Genomic DNA, 20,055 nt, shown 5'->3' with positions numbered 1-20,055 from the left:
AGGCAAAGGAGCTTGGATTGCAGCCAAGAATCTATTACCCAACAAAACTGAGCATTCCCTTTCAGGGGAAAAGATGGACATTCAATGACACTGGGGACTTTCAAGGTTTCCTCAGGAAAAGACCAGAATTGAATAGAAAATTTGATCTTAACATACAAGACTTAAGAGAAGTTTAAAAACATAAGAAGGGGAAAAAATTTACTAAATTAGGTTAAACTGTTTACATCCCTACATGGGAAGATAATACTCATAACTCTTAAGAACTGTGAATGTATTTGGGCAGACAGAAGGATTATACACAGAAGGTATAAATATAAATTGTCTTTTATGTGATGACATAAAGGAAATTAAGGGGTTAAAAAGGAGTTTATAGGGAGAAGAGGGAAGGGGAGGTGGAATGGGGTGAATTACATCATATGAAGAGGTGAAAAAAAAACCTATTATATTAGAGGGAAAGAAGGGAGGGGTGAACATTGTTTCAACCAAGTCTCATTACATTTGCTTCAAAGAGGGAATAACATATACATTCATTTGGATAAAAAAACTTAACTTATTCTTTAGGGAAATAAAAGGGGAAGGGAAAGGAGGGACTGATAGAAGGGACCGCAAAAGCAAGGGAGAAAAGGGTAAAGAAAAGGGAGGTGATAAAAAGGGAGGGCAGATTGGGGGAGGCAAGGGTAATAAGCAAAACATTGGTGAGGTGGAATAGGGTGAAAGAAGGGGGGAAGTATGAAGAGGGTAAATAGAATGGAGGGGAATAGACAGTAATAATAACTGTGAATGTGAATGGGATGAACTCTGCTATAAAACAAAAGTGAATAGCAGAGTGGATTCAAAACCAGAATCGTACAATATGCTATTTACAAGAAACACATTTGAAGCAGAGAGATACACATAGAGTAAAGGTAAAAGGCTGGAGCAGAATGTATTATGCTTTGGCTAAAGTAACAAAAAAAAAAAGGCAGGGGTAGCAATCCTTATCTCAGACAAAGCACAGGCAAAAATAGATCTCATTAAAAGAGATAAGGAAGGAAACTACGTCTTGCTAAAAGGTACTATAGATAATAAAGCAATATCAATATTAAATATGTATGCGCCAAGTGGTATAGCATCCAAATTCTTAGAGGAGTTGTTAAATGAGTTACAAGAGGCATTAGACAGTAATACTATACTAGTGGAGGATCTGAATCTTCCCTTCTCAGAATTAGATAAATCTTGCCAAAAAATAAATAAGAAAGAAGTTAAAGAGGTGATTAGAATATTAGAAAAGTTAGACATGATAGATGTCTGGAGAAAAATTGAATGGGGATAGAAAGGAATATACCTTTTCTCAGCAGTACATGGCACATTTTCAAAAATTGACCATATATTAGGGCACAAAAACATCATAGTCAAATGTAGAAAGGCAGAAATAGTAAATGCATCCTTCTCAGATCATGATGCAAGAAAAATTACATGTAAGAAAAAGCCATGGAAAAGTAGACTGAAAATCAATTGGAAACTAAATAATTTCATTCTAAAGAATGAATGGGCCAAACAACAAATCATAGAAACAATCAATAACTATATCCAAGAGAATTACAATAATGAGATATCATACCAAAATCTATGGGGTGCAGCCAAAGTAGTGCTTAGGGGAAAATTTATAGCTCTAACTGCTTACATGAATAAAAAAGAGAAAGAGGTGATCAATGAATTGGGTATGCAACTTAAAAAGCTAGGAAAAGAACAAATTAGAAATCCCCAATTAGAAACTAAACTAGAAATCCTGAAAATTAAATTATAAATTAACAAAATTGAAAGCAAGAAAACTATAGAATTAATCAATAAAACTAAGAGCTGGTTTTATGAAAAAATAATAAAATAGATAAAATATTTGTTAATTTGATAATAAAAGAAAGAAGAAAACCAAATTAACAGTATCAAAAATGAAAGGGGAAATGTTACCAAAAATGAAGTGGAAATTAAATCAATAATTAGGAATTATTTTTCTCAACTGTATGCTAATAAATTTGACAATCTAAATAAAATAGATAAATATTTTTTTAAAAATACGAACTGCCTAGGTTAACTGAAGTGGAAATAAAATAATTAAATAAGCCCATGTTAAATAAAGAAATTGAACAAGCCATTAATGAACCCCCTAAGAAAAAAATCCCCAGTGCGAGATGGGTTTACAGGTGAATTCTACTGAACATTTAAAGAACAATTAATTCCAATATTATACAAATTATTTGGAAAAATAGGGGAAGACGGAGTTCTACCAAATTCATTTTATGACACAAATATGGTGCTGATACCAAAAGCAGGCAGAGCAACAACAGAGAAAGAATATTATAGAACAATTTCCCTAATGAATATTGATGCTAAAAATCTTAAATAAGATATTAGCAAGGAGAATACAGCAAGTGATCACCAGGATAATACACTATGACCAGGTAGGATTTATACCAGGAATACAGGGCTGGTTCAACATTAGGAAAACTATCAACATAATCAACCACATCAATAAGAAAACTAACCAAAATCATATGATTATCTCAATAGATGCAGAGAAAGCTTTTGACAAAATACAGCACCCATTCCTAATAAAAACACTAGAGAGTTTAGGAATAGGTGGAGCTTTCCTCAAAGCAGTAAGCAGTTTTTAACTAAAACCATCAGCAAGCATTATGTGTAAAGGATATCAGTTAGAAGCCTTCCCAATCAGATCAGGGGTGAAACAGGGATGTCCATTATCACCTCTATTGTTCAGTATTGTACTAGAAATGTTAGTATTGGCAAGCAGAGAAGAAAAAGGAATTAAAGGAATTAGAATAGGCAAGGAGGAAACAAAACTATGTCTCTTTGCAGATTATATGATGGTATACTTAGAGAATCCTAGAGAATAAACTCAAAAATTACTTGAAACAACAACTTTAGCAAAGTAGCAGGATATAAAATAAATCCACATAAATCATCAGCATTTCTATCTATACATGACCAACAAAGTCCAGCAGCAAGAGATAGAAAGAGAAATTCCATTTAAAGTAATGGTAGATATTATAAAATACTTGGGAGTCTACTTGCCAAGACAAACCCAGGAACTCTATGAACACAACTACCAAACACTCTTCACACAAATCAAATCAGATCTAAATAATTGAAAAGATATCAATTGGTCATGGATATGCAGAGCTAATATAGTAAAAATGACATTTCTACCTAAATTAATTTACTTATTCAGTGCTATACCAATCAGATTACCTAAAACTTATTTTACAGAGCTAGAAAAAATAATAACAAAATTCATCTGGAAAAACAAAAAGTCAAGAATATCAAGGGAAATAATGAAAAAAAAATGCATAGGAAGGTGGGTTAGCTGTACCAAATCTGGAGCTTTACTATAAAGTGGCAGTCATCAAAACTGTATGGTACTGGCTAAGAAATATAGTAGAGGATCAATGGAATGGGCTAGGCACAGCAGACACAGAAACAAATGACATTACTAATGTAGTGTTTGATAAACCCAAAGACTCCAGCTTCTGGGATAGGAATTGAGTATTTGACAAAATATGCTGGGAAAACTGGAAGATAATATGGCAGAAATTAGGCATAGGCTAACATCTTAACCTTATACTAAAATAAGGTCAAAATGGGTACATGATTTAGACATAAGAGGTGATACCATAGGTAAATTAGGAGAGGAAGGAATATTCTACCTTTCAGATCTTTAGAAAGGAGAACAGTTTATGACCAATAAAGAGAGAGAATATTATGAAATGCAAAATGGATGATTTTGATTACATTAAATTAAAAAGTTTTTGTACAAACAGAAGCAATGCATCCAAAATTAGAAAGGATACAGAAAGCTGGGAAACAATTTTCATGGCCAGTACTTCTGACAAAGGTCTCATTTCTAAAATATATAGGGAACTAAATCAAATTTATATGAATCCAAGTCATTCCCCAATTAATGAATTGGTCAAAGGATATGAACAGGCAGTTTTCTGATGAAGAAATCAAAGCTATCTATTCCCATATGAAAAAATGCTCTAAATCACTATTGATTAGAGAGATGCAAATTAAAACAACTCTGAGGTACCACCTGGCACCTATCAGATAGGCTAACATGACAAAAAGGAAAATAATAAATGTTGGAGAAGCTGTGGGAAAATTGGAACACTAATGCATTGTTGGTGGAGCTGTGAACTGATCCAACCATTCTGGAGAGGAATTTGGAATTATGCCCAAAGGGCATAAAGCTGTGCATCATATGATACCCTTTGACCCAGCAATACCACATTTGGGTCTTTTTCCCAAAGCGGTCATAAAAAAGGGAAAAGGACCCACATGTACAAAAATATTTATAGCTCCTCTTTTTGTGGTGGCAAGGAATTGGAAATTGAGCAAATGCCCATCAATTGGGGAGTGGCTCAACAAGTTTTGTTACATGAATATAATGGAATTCTATTGTGCTGTAAGAAATGATGAACAGGAGGAGTTCAGAGAAACCTGGAAGGACTTGCATGAACTGATGATGAGTGAGATGAGCAGAACCAGAAGAACATTGTACACAGTATCATCAACATTGTGTGTTGATCTACTGTGATGGACTAGATTCTTCTCACTAATGCAATGGTACAGAAGAGTTCCAGGGGACTCATGATAGAAGAGGATCTCCAAATCCAGGAAAATTTAAAAAAAAAGAACTGTGGAGTATAGATGCTGATTGAACCATAGTATTTCTTTTGCTTTTGGAGCTGTTGTTTTTCTATTTTGAGGTTTTTCCTCATTGCTCTGATTCTTCTCTCATAACATGACTAATGCAGAAATATGATTAATGTTTTATATATATATATATATATATATGCATATATAACACCTATATCAGATTACCTTCTGTCTTGGGGAGGGGGGAGGAAGGGGAGGGAGGATTAAAAATCTGAAACGGGAAAGCTTGTATAAAAAAATATTGAGAACTACCTTTACATATACCTGGAAAAAATAAAATGTTTTTATCAGAAAAAATGAATAAGTTCCATGCAAAAAAAATCAAATAAATAAAACATTTATCTAAAAAAAAGAATTTGCCATGAGCTTGGCCTCAAGAAGTGATTTTCAGGATGCAGTTCAGCAGTGAATTCGACTTAGAATCTAAGATGTTATTTTCTGGGGTAACTTCATTCTTCGCCTATGTAAACTTTATGGGTAAAAGGATTTGTAGCAGATGCTTGTAGTTTTAGTTCAATCTCCCCAGGCACCAAAGTAGTATAGAAGAGAAAGTGAATTCTACTTGAGGGAATATATTTGCATTTCCATTCTTGCCATATCTTCTTAATAAAATTGCCTTATAATTCCTAGTTGATGATGATTAGCTAAATGATACTAAGTAGGAATCACTTGGTCATTCGGTGATTTAGAAGAAATTTTAATTGCACCTCACTATTGATATTAGAGAGAACACACTGAATAGGATATCCAAGACATAACATTAGGAAGACATCCTCAAACTCTGATGGTTGTCCTTAGAATCCTAAAGGGGATATGTAGTTTGTTTTTGATCTAGGAAGCCCAATTAACATTTGACAGTGGTAGTTGGCTAAGTACTTCTGAAGTATACATGGGCTACAAGTTAGAAGTATTATGAAATATTATATTTTCATAAAAATATGAATAAGAAGACCAGAGATATTTGAGAAGACTCTAATCCACAAAATGAAACTAAAGGGGAACAACTAATCAATCCATCAATTAATAAACATTAATTATGTGCCTACTATTTGGCAAGCTCTATGCTGGGTGCCTGGTGAACAAATACAATAAAAATAAAGTTCTTTTTCTGAAGGAATTTATATTTTAACTAAGGATAATAATAAAAGGCTATTAAAGGGGAAAAGACATTAAAGACTTAAAGAGAAGTGAGAAAGAAGATACAAGGTGCTCAAAGAACTTAATTTTTAAACTATAAAAGTAAATGTAACTCTTATTACTGTAAATGTGACAAACATCAAATGGTGGATAAATTGCTGGACATGGAGTCCAAAATATCTAAATTTAGCTCCTGCCTGTTACTCACTGTAATATCATTAACAAGTCATGTAACTTCTCTAAGTTCTGAGGAACACTAAGACTATAAGATTGTGTTCTACAACAGGTGAACCACAGATCATAAGTTCTCCTTGGTAACAGGAATTGGTGAAGGGAAACAACATGTCTTCAGACACAGTCATGGTGGCCTGTAATACTCATAATGAGTCTACTGAAATTCCTAACTGCAATGCATGGCATGATATAATAAACTACACATGAGAATTAAAAAAACAATGAGGATTCAGAGAAGAAAGAAATCATATCTGGTTTGTGAGATCCAGGGATATTTTATAATAGAGGCAACATTTGAATTGATCCTTGAAAATTGGGTAAAATTTCTACAGACACAGATGAGAGAGAGGGTATATTAAGGCAATAGAACAATGCCCTGTTTGACTGAAACATTAAAATTTGTGTGCAAAGGCATCAGGACAAAAGACCAAAAATACTTTCATTTAGAAAATTCAAGCAAATGAAAAGCTAGCCTTAATCATCTTGTTCAAGATGAAATTATTTAAATTGATGTGAAGTAAAGATTATTACTTTAATTCTCTATGTGTACACACATATACACATATGCTGTGTATATGTAAATATATATATATATATATATATATATATAAAATTATATATACATTAACATCTAAGTGTATAAACCTTCAAAAATTCCGATATCAATCAGATCAAAATGAACTTAGGGTCATTTTAAATATTAAAGTAATTGGCTATATATTGGAATTACTGTGTTGATAAGAGCTTTCCATTCTATTTCTATAATTGCTCACATAGAAATAACCTACCATTTAGGAAAAGTCATATTACCCAAAGGTTCATTTTGACTTGTGATTATACTTTGGAGCTTATATTTAATTGATATTAATAAACATGTTAATACATTATTTAAATAAATAAATATTTAATAAGTTTGAATTAATAAATATTTTAATAAAAATTAAGTCCCAGGGAAATAGTGAGGTACCATGATTTTTAAATAAAATTCCATTTTATCTAAAATTATTATGATATTGTTGCTCCACCCACATAATAGTACTATAAAATATTGTTGAATCTAATAGGAAAACAGATCATAATATACTAATAATATTCTGTACTGCAAATTGTTATTTTTAAAAGTTGTCTTTCATACTACTTCAAAGCAATTTTGAATAGTAATTCAAATATTCCTTGGTTAGGATAAACCACATGCAGGGTTGCAAAACTAAGAGTTCCAACATAATATGAAAGAAAGAATACTACAGAGGCAGAGAAGCAAGAACAATAGGTTATAGAGCTAGCTTTGTTGTCATTTTGCTGTATGACCTCTGGATTAGTAATTTGGTGTCTTAAATGAATCATTCGTTATACTTCACTGTTTCTCAAGCTTCCGTATCAAATATGTTGTTAAAACGCCTATTTCACCTTCACAACATCTCTTAAATATGCCCTCTTCTCTCCTCTAATACTGTCACTACCATGGTGAAGGCCCTTCTGCCTGGACTATTTGATAACCTGCTGATGGATATGCCTTCCTCAAGCCTCTCCCCATTCTAATCCATCCTCCATTTAGTCACTAAAGTTCTTTTCTTAAAGCACAGGCTCCACTAAGTCATGATCTCTCACCCTCTGCCATCTCCTTTTCCTTTTGTCTTCAATCTTTCCCCAAATCAGACTGTTTTCTAATTAGTCCCTTCTTCTTATGATAGGACAGAGTATTGAAGCTTCAGCTTCAGTACTTAACCTTCCAGTGAACAGCCTGAATTACTTTAAATATGGAGTAATTTGCTGTTCTTGCTGTCCAAGGGACTCTCAAAAGTTTTCTCTAGCATCACAATTTTAAAGCAGTAATTATTTAGTTCTGAGCTTTCCTTATAGTCCACCTCTTACAAACAAACATTGCTAGTGGGAAAAAACACACATAGTTTTAACTATATAGACCATCGTTGGCAAAGTGAGGGCTTTGGTTTTTAGCTTTCCTTCTAAGGAGCAAGCATCATTAATTTCATGACTGCATTGCTGTCTGTCATGATTTTGGGGTACAAAAATTTAAAACCTAAGACTTTTTTTTCCTTTTTTTCTCCCTTTATTTGCCAAGACATGATGATATAACAAGTTGCCAAGATCTTAGTGGGATTTTAGTTTGTTATTGTTTTTTGATGTTAAGCTTCAAGCCAGCATTTACACTCCTCTTTCCCCCTCATCAAGAGGCTTCTTAATTCTTCTTCACTTTCTACCATCAAAATGGTATCATCTAAATATCTGAGATGGTCAATATTTCTCCCAACAACCTTAATTCCAGCTTTTGATTCATCTAACCTGGCATTTCACAGGATACATTCTGCATAGGTTAAATTGTTTTTTGTGTCATGACTTTCAGTGAATTGGACTTAAGGGACAGAGGGCTGTGCAAAGTCAGCAACCTCACTCTCCTCTAGAGCCATCTGAGTCCAGTGGCAAGATAGAGATAGAGATAGAGATAGAGATAGATGATATAGATATAAATATCAGGATGACTGGCGATGGCCCCACATGTTTAAGGCAATTTGGGTAAGTGTCTAGCCAGTGTCACACATCTAGTAAGTGCCTGAGGTAAGATTTGAATTCAAGACCTCCTAAGTTCAGGGCCAGTGCTCCATCAAGTATACCACCTGGCTGTCCCTATAAGTTGAAGGAATTAGGTGACAATATAAAGCCATTCATATTCCTTTTCCAATCTTAAACCAATCAGTTGTTCCATGTTGGGCTCTAATCATTACTTGACTCTACATGCAATTTTCTTAGGAGACAAGTAAGATGATCTGTTACTTCCATCTCTTTGAGAACTTGCCACAATTTGTTGCAATCCACACAGTCAGAGGCGTTACTGTAGTCAGTGAAGCAAAAGTAGATTTTTGTTTGTTCATTTGTTTTCTGAAAGTCCCTTGATTTTTCCATAACCCAATGGATATCTCTAATTCCTCTGCCTCTCCAAAAACCAACATGCTCATTTTGTAATTTTCAGTTTACATATTTATGAAACTTAAGTTGCAGAATCTTAAGAATATTCTTGATAGGATTTCAAATGAGTGCATTTTTTTGCTTTGCACTTCTTTAGAATTGGAATGTAAACTCATTGTGTGCATCTAGTGACTACTGTTGATTTTTCCAAATTTATTGGTATATTGAGGATTGTAGCACTTTGAGAGCATCATCTTTTACGATTTTAAATAGCTAAGCTGTAATTCTATAATTTCACTAGTTTCCTCATTAGCAATGAATCCTAAGGCCCAGTGTCCTTTATTTTCCAAGATATCCGGTTCTAGATCAGTAACCACAGCATGTTGATTATTGGTGACATTAAGATCTTTCTTGTATAGCATTTTTGTATTTTTGCTAATTTTCTGGATCTCTTCTACTTCTGTTAGGTCATTACAATTTCTGTCTTTTATCATGTCTTTTTGCATGAAATGTTGCCTTTTCCATTCTTTTTTTTCCTATTTCTTTTCATTATTTATTTAGGAAACTCTGCTGTTCTCTGGAATTCTGCATTCACTTGGATATATATTTCCCTTTTCCCTTTACTTTTTGCTCTCCTTTTTTCAACTATTTGTGAAGCCTCTTTAAACAGCTATTTTGCTTTCTTGTTCTTTTTACTTTGGAATACTGTTATTGAGGTTGCTGCTGTCTTGACAATATTGCAAAACTCTGGGGCAGCTAGGTGGCACAGTGGATAAAGCACTGGCCCTGGATTCAGGAGTACCTGAGTTCAAATCCGGCCTCAGACACTTGACACTTACTAGCTGTGTGACCCTGGGTACGTCACTTAACCCCCATTGCCCCGCCAAAAAAAAAAAAAACAACAACAAAAAAACAAACAAACAAACAAAAATATTGCAAAACTCTGAACATACTTCTTCAGGCACTCTATTTACCAGATCTGCTCTCTTAAATCTATTTATCACCTCCACATAATATTCATAAGGACTGTTATTTAGGTCATGCTTGTATGTTTAGATAGTTTTCTCTACTTTCTTCAATTTGTATGAATCTTGTAATAAGAAGCTCATGGTCTGAGCCATAGTCAGCACCAGATCTTCTTTTAACTAACTTTATAGAGATTCTCCACCTTTTTCTACAAAGTATATAGTCAATCTAATTTTGATATTGACCATCTGGTGATATCCAGGTGTAGAGTTGCCTTTTGGATAATATAAAAAGAATATTTGAGATGACCAGTATGTTATCTTGACAAAACTCTATTAGTCTCTGTCCTGCTTCATTTTATATTTCAAGGCAAAATTTGTCTGTTCTTCAAATTATTATTTTTTAATTTCCCACTTTAGCATTACAATCTCCTGTGATGAATATGACTTTTTTTTTTTTAGTGAGGCAATTGGGGTTAAGTGACTTGCCCAGGGTCACACAGCTAGTAAGTGTTAAGTCTCTGAGGCCGGATTTGAACTCAGGTACTCCTGACTTCAGGGCCGGTGCTCTATCCACTGCGCCACCTAGCTGCCCCAAATATGACATTTTTAATGTTATTTCTCAATGTTATAGAACATCATAGAACTGAACAATTTTAGTTTCTTCAGCATCAGCACTTGGAATACAGACTTGTATTATTATAATTTTAAATAGGTTTTCTTAGATTGGAACAGATATCATTCTATAATTTTTGAGATTATACCCTAATACTGTTTTTCTCATCCTTTTATTAAATATGAAGGCTATTCCATTTCTTCTATTTTTTTTTTGCCCACAGTAGTATAGGTAGTGATCACCTGAATTAAATTTACCCATTTAAGTTTAGCAGCAAACAATATGTTGATGTTTAATCTTTCCATCTTCTGTTTGACTATATGCAGCTTACCTTGGTTCATACATCTTACATTCCAGATTCCTATGCATAATTATTTTTATAACATCAAACTTACCTTTCATTACCAGATGCATCTGCAGCTGAGCTTACTATTTGCTTTGCCCTTGTTTCATTCATACTAGAGCTACTTATGGCTATCTTCCACTCTTTCCCAGTAGTGTATTAAGCACCTTCTAACCTCAGGGGTTCCTCTTTTGATATTATCTCTCATCATTTTGGTACTGCTCATTGGGGTTTTCTTGGCAAAAGTTCTGAAATGGGTTGTTATTACATTCTCCAGTAGATCATGGCACATGATAGGCTTAATAAATGTTTATTGACTGAATGACTGACCTTTATGCTAGTAATTTAATGTCTCTGAACCTTATCTGTTAATTTAGAGAGATGGATTTGATCAAATCTGAAATCCTTTTGAACTCTAATGGTCATTAAAGTTTATTCCCTACAGAATGGAGAAAGCATGTTTCTTAATTATTCTCTCTATTTTAAATTCCTTTTCAGAGTTGGATTTTTCATCATTTATAAGCTAAAAAGTTTCCTATAATGATAAAAAAATCTATATGCCTCTAAAAAGTGATAGGGATCATTGCTTCTGGACTCATATATAATGTGGAGAGAGAAAAGAAAAAAAATCAACAAAATCACTTTCTATACTTTCTCAATAAACACCAGAAAGTAAAATATTTTTAGTCTTGCCTTTTTATCTGTCTTCCATTCCCATTATTGCAGCTGTCTAGAATACATCTATACTTTGTTATTACACCATAAGCTCAATATTAACCTAAAGTCCACTAAATAATTTTATGACCTAGAGATAGAGGATAAGCAAGGGGAATCACTTAGCTTCTCTATAAATCAGTTTTGTTGTGTTTAAAATAAAGAGATTGAATTAAATTATTATAAAATTTCCATTTTTATTCAACACTAACATGATTCCTTGAGACTACGAAAGAATTGCCTCCTTGCAACAAGGCTAATTCAAGTCTAATAATGATTTTCCAGACTAACTTTCAGAAACTAGCTGAATCTCAGTTCTTATAACTTTAAAATAATATTTTAGAAAAATTAAACTACTTCTTCACTCTTACGACTCCTGATCATCGCCATCATGGGTCGCATGCACGCTCTGGGGAAGGGCCTGTCCCAGTCGGCTTTGCCATACCCGCCGCAGCATGCCCACATGGTTGAAGCTCACTTCGGACGATGTGAAGGAACAGATCTACAAGCTGGCCAAGAAGGGCCTGCCACCCTCCCAGATTGTTGTGATCCTGAGGGATTCTCATGGTGTGGTACAAGTGCGCTTTGTAACTGGCAACAAAATCTTGAGAATTCTCAAGTCCAAGGGACTTGCCCCTGATCTTCCTGAAGATCTTTATCACTTGATCAAGAAAGTTGTTGCTGTTCCCAAGCATCTTGAGAGAAACAGAAAGGATAAGGAATCTAAATTCAGTCTGATTCTCAATGAGAGCCGAATTCACAGGCTGGCTCGTTACTACAAAACCAAGAGAGTGCTCCCACCAAATTGGAAATATGAATCATCCACAGCCTCTGCTCTAGGTGCATAAATTTTGGTTTATGTACTAACATAATAAAATCACATCTAAATGAAAAAAAAAATTAAACTACTTCTAAAGGTCCACACAGGTATGTGTATGTGTGTGTGTGTATATATATGTACATATGAGTGTGTATATATATATATATGTATATATATATGTATATATGTATTTATATGTATACACACATACATACATATGGAAATGTATATGCATTTATGTATATATGGATATATGTATGTTTATGTCTATGATATATATGTCTATATCTACCTAAACTTATACCTATATCTATATCTATACCTATACCTATAACTATATCTATCTATCATTTCTCTCTCTCTCTCTCTCTCTCTATTTATCTATCTATTTATCTATCTATCTAATCTCCCTAATCTCCATCCTTCACTTTGGTGTTGGGGATTGGAGTGTTTTCTGTGTTGCCACTGAACTCCAATGTCTTTGGAGGACAGAGTGATGTTGACAACTTTTTGAAGCTCTATCTCACTCAAATTCAATCTACACACAAGCCAAAACATCATGCTCATGATCCTTTTTGAGAACAAAAGATGATCAATAATAGCAACAACAAGCATTATGCATGAGGTCTCTACACAGAGAGAAAGATTTCCAGAGTGGGTAGTGTGAGTTAAACCTTGTCACACATATTTCTTACACATGTGCATCATTACTATTATGGTCTGTTTAAGCCTACTCCTGCCATGGATTCTGCATGCATTTGTGGGAAGGAGTGAACCAGGTTATTAGGAGAAGGATCTGCATTAACTGTCTTACCATGTTATTGGAGATTAATAATAGTTGTCTCCTGGGGATCCAAACTGCTAATTCAAGCACAAGTGAAGAAATGCTGCAGTTTCTTCTTGTTCTTGTTCTCCTCATTCTCATTCTTATTCTCATTCTACTCCTTTTTCTCTTCCTCCTCCTTCTTTTACATTCTTTTCCAAAAAGCTGGGATAACTTACTCTTGTCCTGTGCAGTTTATATATTTTTTTGATTTATTGAAATGTAGCTCAGCAAAATAGGCTTTTAAAAAGCCCTTTGTGTTTTAAATGGAGCTACTTGAATATATGTTTAAATCCGAATCATTCTGGGTTTCACTGAATAGTCAATAATGGGCCCAGTCCAACCCTCTGAATCATTTTTAAGGTTTTAATAGCTTAGGATGAGTGAAAATAGCAAATTTTTTCTGTTCTGTCCAAAAATTGTGAGGGTCTTCCTCTCTCAGATTGATATGTTTGGGATTATAAATTGAACAGTCTTTTGTTTCACTTATTACCTAGCCCTTAGTCATTGAATGGGTGTGGTTTCAGACAAACTGAAACTTGAGAAAAAACCTTACCTTATAAAGGCCAAGGTCACCTACTGCACCTTAGGACATTAGCAGTTTTCTTTACCATTGTCTTGTCACTGGAGGAGACAGTGAGGCTGAGAACTTTATCAGCTCTGCCTCACTCAAATTCAGTTCACACATAATTCAAGATATCATTCTTGTGATGTTATTGGTTCTCTTTGAGAACAAAGGATGAACAACATCATATTATTTTCCAATTATTCAATTAAATATGCTTTTCAATACATATTCTCCATCTCAAAATTTAAGCCTATAAATGCTTATTAACTGAATGAATGACTATTAGATCTCTTTTCCTGACCTAGCGGGTCCTCATCTTTGTCTATCCAAAACTTCTCATTGCTTTATGTCTAGCTTGAGTTTTGGTCCCTACCCCAAGAATCTTTTCCTGAGTACTCTAGCCCATAATGATATGAGCACCCCCACATCTTAAAACCACTAATATACAATTTAAACACCCATTTGTTTTTCATTTATTTCACACTTGTTAGTCATTTCACCAATGATCTTATAAACTTTTTGAATTCTTTTTTTCCCCTCATTCAATCCTGATAGTGCTAACCAGTGGTAAACACACTGTAGGTTCTTCTTCTGGGGTTGGGGGGGCAATGAAGGTTAAGTGACTTGCCTAGTAAGTGTCAAGTGTCTGAGGCCGGATTTGAACTCAGGTTCTCCTGAATCCAGGGCTGGTGCTTTATCTGCTGTGCCCCCACACTGTAGGTCTTAATAAGTATTTGATGATTGATTGAAAGGTTTTCCAAACCAGCCTCCAAATCAGTAGGATCATTCTCCTGTATTATACAATTAATAAAGTAATTCCACAAATGTCAAACATTGGCTAGAAAGGAAAGCAAGACACTAAAAATATACTTCTATTTCTTATATTTTAAAAATAAAAGATATGTGGAAGAAGTTGAAATAGAAGCTAAAATATTCTATATATTTCATATATTTTAGAGCCAAAATTTTGAGACATTAGAAAGAAAGCAAATTGCAAAAAAGAATTCTATTGCTTTCAAATATTTTTCTTTAATATGGACAGATTTTATAAATCCATAATATATTCTTTAATTTCCTTATACTATGAGAAATATACTATAGACTTATATTTAAATTCTTTGTGTAAAATGCACAATATTACTACTTTTTCAGGTAGTAGGAGGGATCTCTGATTAAAGTCTTGTGAATGGCTAAAATTGCTATGCATAAATAATAAGTAATTTATAAATTATGGACAAAACAATTAGACTTTTCCTGACAGGACATCACTGAAAGCTATAAAAACATAGGCATATGTTTAGGTCAAATAAAACCTTTCTTACTAAAACTTGAAATGTTAGAACTGGAAGACATATCTTGAGTTCTAAAAGAAGTGAATTTAAATAGAGTTGATGAACTTATTTCTTTCTCTTGTTAAAAACATATTTTGATAACTATAACATTTCTTTCTCTATGCAATCCTATGTATTTTATTTTATTCATTTAAAACTTTATTCTAAGGGCAAACTGCATTTGCTCACATACATGCACACATACACACAAAGCATTAAAAACTCCTAACTTTAAACTTTAAAATGAAGAAAATATTAGTTTAACTAGAAGGAAGCAAGTTTATGCAATCTATAATGCATAAACTTAAAAGAGGTTCACAATGGATGCTTATTTGTGTTTCAAAAAAGTTTATGAAGAATGCCTATGATGCCCTGATACTTGATTTTGATGTCAAGAAAGGCAGCTATACCTGAAAATATGATATACCTAAGTGCTACTGTTAGAGAAATAATATTAGTCTAGAACAGAAGAACATGTTTCTGATTCAAGAAATTAGGTGATTTACATGGCATAAAAATGTGGCATGTGAATTAGTGCTATTATTCTAAACATGCTCAAGGTATAACACACTTCATATGTTCAAATTTGCTCTTTCTTTAACAAGTTTCTGTTGCATTCTCTGAAATAGAAAAAAATGAACTATGATTAAAAACAAATATTTGTGTCTAAACACACTTGTAAAATTTAAATCTTTTTTTCTTCCTCTTTAATAGTAGGGAAACTTTTTGCAAGAGGATAACTCAAATGTGTGTAAGTATAAAATAAAAGGCTATGATAGAGAAAGCAATAATATTTCAAGGTCGAGTCATTTTCATGACTATTCAAAAACTTAATGCATTTATATAGATAAAAATCACAGCTAGTTTATCCTAGATACCATTTCAAATACATATATATTTATATTTCATAGGTCAGTTTCTTTGTAATAATATTTTTACTCTAATAATATATTAGCTTAATAAATAAGTTCATTATTTTTTAAGTTATTGAAGGAGAACACTATCATTTATGTAAACTCTTCTTATTATTAACCTTAGTTTGGGGAGCAGATGTCATTTTTTTCCTTTGTAGCTGTCATATTCTGTAGGCACTGAATGAGACATACACAATAAATAACAGAAGGAGAAATCAACAGCTTTTATCTCCCCAAAGACAAAAGTCTTATTTTGAAGGAGAGGATTGATATCCAACTGAAAAGTGATGTTGGAACCCATTTATTTTTCATCAAACACTGAGGGAAAAGGGTTATATTTTGCTTTACCAGTTCAGAAACAATCTCAAGCTCTGTCAAGAAGTATTTGTTTAGTGACAAACAACACCCTTGTCTGTTCAAAATTCAAACAGGGACTTGCTGCTGTACCTTTCTGGATATCCATTTTAGACTTTCTATTTCAATATTTTGTTGGATTTTGAATTTTCAAAGCATTATTCCTTTATCAGAGAGGGTTTGTTGGTGCCCCACTAGAGATTTTAAAGGATACTAAAGACAGTGAACAATCTAAGATAATTGAGATATAATCCTCCCCCAAAGCAGAGAAATATTAGTACTTTGCTTTCTCATGATTTATGTACTCTTTCACTGAGTTTATATGAGCTATTTCCAAGAAGGGCATCCTTCAGAGGAAAATTGCCTGCATTATTTGAACCCAGATTTAATAAGCTAAAGTTTTATCCAAATGAACAACTCTAAGAAGTTATTTTTAAAGCATATATTGAGGTCATAGCAGAAGAATATTTACCTACATAGTTATTCAACATGTTTTAAACAGCCACCTTTTTAATATATTTTTTTCTTCAATCAAGCATTTATTTTCTTTCCTCCCCAACCCTTATTTTAAGGGGACAGGAAAGAGAGAAAAACAGAAAAAGAAAAACCCTTATAATCAATATGCATAACAACCCCCCCCCCCAAAATAACCCCACTTTGTCCAAGTCCTAATGTCTCTGTCTTATTTGTTTATTCAATCCCTAGGTCTCTCATCTTGCTTAGGTTGGAAATGAAGGGCTTAGTATATCCTACCACTGATGAGATTGAGTGCTTTGTCTTGTCCCATTTTCCCATTTTCATGCTTTTCCTTAGGAATTCAAGAAAATCACCTGCCTCAACTGTTTCAGCAATACTTATTACATGTATATCACTATACTTAGCTAAAATGTCCCTTTTTAAGCAGTTATCATTTAGAAACAATTTAAGCCAGACTACCACATAAAATTATATATATGTATATGTGCATATGTGTAGATATAGATATAGATATAGATATAGATATAGATATAGATATAGATATAGATATAGATATAGATATAGATATAGATATAGATATAGATATAGATATAGATATAGATATAGATATAGATATAGATATAGATATAGATATAGACATAGATATCCCCAGAAAACTTACAAAAGAGAAGGTTATTCATGTACATGATCCCTTCTACACTTCTACTAGGAAAAAAAAATCAAACAATTTTCCATTTAGGGAAAGTGAGAAAAGATTTACTCCCAGGAAATTTAAAAAAAAAGTTCCAGTAATTGATTCTAAAGCCTGTTGGAGCTTTAAAGAAAATAACAAGAACTGCCACAACTTCTTTGAATAGGTGATATAAAACTAGATACTAACATAGTCATGTCAAAATAAAAGGACAGAACCAGTCCCATGGGTAACTACACAGATTAACAGGACCCAGCCAGAAACTCCTCTGAATTTAGAAGAACCAAGAAATGAGGTCAACTCAGAAGGATTGCATCATGCACAGGCATTGCAATGATCTTTAGACTAATATGATCTACAACATCTGACTTGGGTCATTCAGGAACCCCTTATTAAAGAGAGTATAAACAGAAGAAGTCAAAGACCAGCTGAAGCTGGAATTCATAGAGAACTACCAAAAACTGAGATAGAAACTATGAATTAAGAAATTCTTTTGAGACCAGTACCAGTTACGGCATGAAGAATGTCAGTGACAGGGGGCAGCTAGGTGGTGCAATGGATAAGGCACTAGCCTTGGATTCAGGAGGACCTGAGTTCAAACCCAGCCTCAGACACTTACTAGCTGTGTGAACCTGGGCAAGTCACTTAAACCCCATTGCCCTGCAAAAAAAAAAAAAAAAAAGAATGTCAGTGACAGTAGCATTTATAATTAAAAATATGTTAGGATTCAGCTTAAGACTGTCCAATGAATGAATCCCAGAAGGGACTGAACTAAGCACAAAGGCTTAATGTAATAAATGAGGAGGGTAATATGAATAAACACAATAAAACATCAAGGACCGTTAAGATATATGAGAGGGTAAGAGAACCCCAAGGAGTAAATGTGGAATAAAAAAAAATAACTCAATCACTACAGTCAGAACTTAGGAGGGTGAAAAATTGCTTGAAAACAAAAATTTTTTGAAAATATATGGTGTGGAGGTAAAGCCAAGAAGGCAGAGGAAAGATATTAAACACACAGAGCTCCTGACACAATTACTCCCCAAAAGAGCAATAAAACAAGCCCTGGAACTGCAAAACCCACAAAAAGATGGACTGAGATTATTTTACATATTAAAGGGAGCCATGCTGGTCTTCCAGGAGAGTCCAACCTGGCTATCGCACCAATACAGAACCCAGACACACTGCACAAGAGGAACTTACTCCTAAGCCTCCAAATCAACTGCAGCACCTGCATGTTCTGGAACTAAGCTTATGGTCGGGTGAGAGGGCAGAATGGCTGATGGAGGGGGGGAGGATGGAAAATACAGGGGTGTCTCTGGGAACTAAAGAGGAATTTGACTATCCTACCCCAGCAGGGAACCAGGAAGAAATCCTTTGCTTCCGAGCTACACAGTCACAAGCTTCAGAGGGTCCCAGGTGTTTTGGTTTGAGGGAGGGCAGGCTTTTCTCTCACCTGGACTGTTTGCTGGTCTGAGGATAACTTCAAGCCAACTTGCTAATTAACCATCCAACAGAACTATGTTTGCTGTCCATCTTAGCTTTGACATGCCTGCGCCCTTCTCCAAACTGATGGCATCTGAAAACAGATTGAAACGCTTTTTTTTTTCTGACATTCCTTAATCTGAAGTTTTGGTTTTTATCTGTTTTCTCTAGCAACCTAGCTAATGGGGGTATCTTTTCCATGGCCACTCATGTATAGCTTATATTGAATTGCTTTAGTTCTTGGGGGGTGGGGGGTGGGAAGGGAGGGAGGAAGAGAAGTTGGAACACAACGTTTTAAAAAAATCGATGTCAAAATTTGTTTTTACATATATTTTGGAAAATAACATTTTAAACGTAAAAAAAGAAAACATATGGTGTGATCCTGGAACTATGGAACCTACAAAAAGACAGAAAAACACAATCTTCTTATTTGAAATAATTTAGAAGACTTTAGGAAATGTCTGCTCACTTAGGTGAAAGCTGGGGGTGGCTTAGCACACCTGAGAGTGGCATAGCTGAGAGTGGCACAGCTAAGAGCAGTAAGAAGCTTGCAACAGTGAACCCTGTGCTCCAGGAGCAGACTTCATCTTCATAAGTTTAAAAATAGGATATAATATGAATAAGAAACAAAAAAGGACCCTTACCATTGACAGCTTCTATGGTGAAAGGGAAGACCAAAACTCAAACTCAGATGAGTTTGTCAAAATGCCTACAAGTGAAGACTCAAATAGGAAGATGATGTTGTCTCAAGACCAAAAAGCCTTCTTCCAAGAGATCAAAAAGGCTTTTAAAAATCAAAAGAGAGGGACAGCTAGGTGGCACAGTAGATAGAGCCCTGGCCCTGGATTCAGGAGGACCTGAGTACAAATCCAGCCTCAGACATTTAACACTTACTAGCTGTGTGACCCTGGGCAAGTCACTTATCCCCCAATTGCCTCACCAAATAAA

At 34.1% G+C, this 20,055-nt stretch overlaps 1 protein-coding gene and 1 pseudogene across 4 annotated transcripts in view; one reads left to right on the top strand and one right to left on the bottom strand.

Moving 5' to 3' along the window:
* Window positions 1-20,055, bottom strand: part of CDH19 (cadherin 19) — a 387,803-nt gene that overhangs the window by 130,893 nt on the left and 236,855 nt on the right. The window lies entirely within an intron of this gene.
* Window positions 12,036-12,492, top strand: LOC122741164 (annotated as a pseudogene).

This window comes from Dromiciops gliroides, chromosome 1 (genome assembly GCF_019393635.1).
Source record: "Dromiciops gliroides isolate mDroGli1 chromosome 1, mDroGli1.pri, whole genome shotgun sequence".
NCBI lineage: Eukaryota > Metazoa > Chordata > Mammalia > Microbiotheria > Microbiotheriidae > Dromiciops > Dromiciops gliroides.
This window is presented reverse-complemented; position numbering and strand designations above follow the sequence as displayed.